Source organism: Gekko japonicus, unplaced genomic scaffold (genome assembly GCF_001447785.1).
Source record: "Gekko japonicus isolate JY-2015 unplaced genomic scaffold, Gekko_japonicus_V1.1 scaffold67, whole genome shotgun sequence".
Lineage (NCBI taxonomy): Eukaryota > Metazoa > Chordata > Lepidosauria > Squamata > Gekkonidae > Gekko > Gekko japonicus.
Window position 1 is genome coordinate 18,283 of NW_015161948.1, and position 2,892 is coordinate 21,174.

The 2,892-nt window shown below is 50.9% G+C and overlaps 1 long non-coding RNA gene across 1 annotated transcript in view; it reads left to right on the forward strand.

The window, feature by feature from the left end:
* The first annotated feature begins 672 nt into the window (after nt 1-672).
* Nucleotides 673-2,892, forward strand: part of LOC107125938 — a 7,235-nt gene continuing 5,015 nt past the window's right edge. Inside the window, exon 1 of the long non-coding RNA XR_001483053.1 lies at nt 673-733. This is a non-coding gene — a long non-coding RNA (uncharacterized LOC107125938). The remainder of the gene's footprint in view (nt 734-2,892) is intronic.

Consider the following 2,892-nt stretch of genomic DNA (forward strand, 5'->3'; position numbering starts at 1 on the left):
TTATGGTTGCCAGATCCTCCCTGACAACCAGTGGGGGATGGGGGGGTAGGGTTGCCAGACCCAGACGGGGAAACTCCTGGAGATTTGGGGGTGGAGCCTGGAAAGGACAGGGACCTCAGTGGGGTACAATGCCACCCTCCAAAGCATCCCTTTTCTCCAGAGGAACTGATCTCTTTACTATGGAGATAAGCTATGATTCCGGGAGATCTCCAGATCCCACCTGGAGGCTGGCATCCCTAGGCTGCTCTCCTGTGGAGGGGAAGGGACTGATAGTTGTTTCCGGGTCACACCAGAAAGTTTTGCAATGATCAGTGATCCCACATGTTCTTCCTGAAGCTCCTTGAAGAAAGAAGAAGAGGCTCTAAACAGATGAATACTCTGGGATCTGTGAGCTATTCTTTGTGTCGGCTCACAATTAAGGAAAAACAGGTGGGCAGCAGGACGAGTGGGGTAAGAAAGGAACAACGTGCACGCAGCAGCACGCTCCCCAGCCCTGGATGCTCTTGTATTTGCCTCTTATTGTTGGAGCTGCTTTCCAGGAACTCCAGATGGCAGGAAAGCCCTCGCCATCACACTGGGATCCATTTCTTCATGACTCCCACGGCTTTCGTGAGTACTATTTTTAAAAAGCACTCGCAGGCATTCGGTTTGGTGTTCCCTTCCCTTCGCGGCCTTAACTCTTGGAATGAAAACTACACCGTCTCTGGCAGATCATCCAACAAGTGAAGCGAAGGTTTGTTCAGTTTTGCGTGAACTCCCCCTGCCCGGCCGATGTAGCTGTACTAATTTTTGTGAAGGATTAATCGCTTTGGTGCTTCTTGGGAGCTCTATTTTGAATCCGTTGCTGCTGAGGAAATCACTGTGATGACTTCTTTAATGAGAGTCTCTCTCACAAGTCAGGGAGTCAGCCATTGCATCCTGATGCTTTAATCTTTACCACACTCCGAAAGATGAGTTCCCTACTGTGATCTGAATAGATAATGGACCACAATTGACAACCAGAAGTGGTCTCTCTTACATGATGGTGTCATTATGTTACAGTGTGAGAATGTGTGGGTGTAGTGCATTGCTCTGGAGAAGGAGCAGACGAGTCCGACCAGCGTCTTGCCTCTCAGCAGAGAGCTTTTTAGTTCAATCGTTTCTATCGGCATTGGGAATTAAGCTGCTAGGATTCTGGCCGAATCTGCATTTGCATTTTTAAAATCATTTTCGTGCTGCTGTGACGCCGTCTTTCTCTATGCTTGTTTGAGTGTTGTTTGGAGAAGACTCTTTTAAAGCAGCGTGGAGGTGCAATGACCGTGGAGCTGCCCCAAAGGACGATAAACATATGTGGATGTGCAAAAGTATGCTGGCACTGTTGAGGTGTGAAAACGACACCAAACGTAGACAGCTTTTTTGAAGACGGAGTCAAAAGGCTGGGACACTGGTGGGAAAGACAAATGCAGATTTCGCCTTTGTCTCCTTGTGGGCTGATGTTTGCTCCTCTGGATTTTATGGGGGATTGTGATTTCCCCCTCCATAAGCAGGGAGCCTGGATGACACTGTTTAGAATCTCAGTTTGTCGAGGCAAAATCACTCTGGTTAACTGGGGTGTCTGCCACTAATGGTAACTGGAGTTTGCTTGAAACTGGGACTTCCCGTGTTCTGCATGAGAAAGGGGGAGGGGGCAGGAATGAGATGCCGAAGGGAGTCCCACTTGCAAGCCAGGCAAAAAGGTGGGTTCATGCCTAATATCTGCTGACTGTTTTTCTCTAGCAGACACCAAATATTGTTGGTACGTGTATCACAATTTCAGTAGCGCCTCAAAAGCCATTCTACATCAGTGCTTATTCAGGAATCGTTTTTAGTTCTCAGCTCAACAAAAGCCCAGATACAGCCCAATGGCATTCCTTTAGTGTAGCACAGCAGCTGGAAGGATGATGGTAAGTCTCTAATAAACATGATCAGTCTATGCTGTGTCCAGAAGTAACTGCTGTGAAGTAACTTTTCCCCCACCATAGAGAACAATGGAGGGGATGGGGGCAACCTGTTTTGGGGCCCATAGAATTGGACCCCCTGGTTTAATGTTCCTGAAACATGGCGGGTATCTTGGGGAGAGGCTCCAGCAGCTACCCTGTGATTTTGGAGCCTCGCCCTCAAACCCCCTCTCCTCCAGCCCCCAGAATATACCCTATGTTTTTGCCATTGACTTCAATGGCCCATAGGATATAATGGGGTCGAACTGCGGGAAGCCGATTCAGATCAGAGAATCTGATTTGGCCCAGCAGGGGATCCTGAGGAAGCCAAGGGAATGGAAGGTGGTTTAAACTGCCTCTCCTTCCCTCCAGCAGCCAGCTTGCTCGGGCTCCCCAAGCAAACCAAGGGAAGGGAAGGTGGCGGAGCAGCTGGAGACATTGAGCCTCAGCTCCCCAAGTAATGAGCACCTGAGCCCCGCCCCCAGCAGCCCTCAGGCCGGAGCACCTGGAGCAGTCTTGGGAGGCGGATTGGCAAGAAGCAAAACCAAAAGCTCAGGAACTCGAGAGAACTCCAGGAATGGAGCCGGTTCCTCTTCCGCAGCCCAAAATGCGACCCACGAACCCTGAGCTTGCTTTTTCTCATTTGCGAGTCTGGCCTCCGCACTCCTTTAACGAGGCAGCCCTGAAGCTTGGGGCGGCGGGAGTTTCTTTGCACGCAGCTTGTGCGGCTGGCTGAGTGCCTCTTCTGCTTGCCCACCTCTTGCCTCTGCACCTCATCTTCTGCCAGGCATGGAGGAGCCCAGCTCGACCAGGCTTGTTGCCTCCTACTGCCTTGGCCCTCTGGTGCACGGGTGAGTCCCCAAAGTTTGACTCTTCCTCTACAAGTCTCTGGCGCTGGAGGTATTCGCCTCCTTCCCTCCTGCCTGCTATGGCTGCA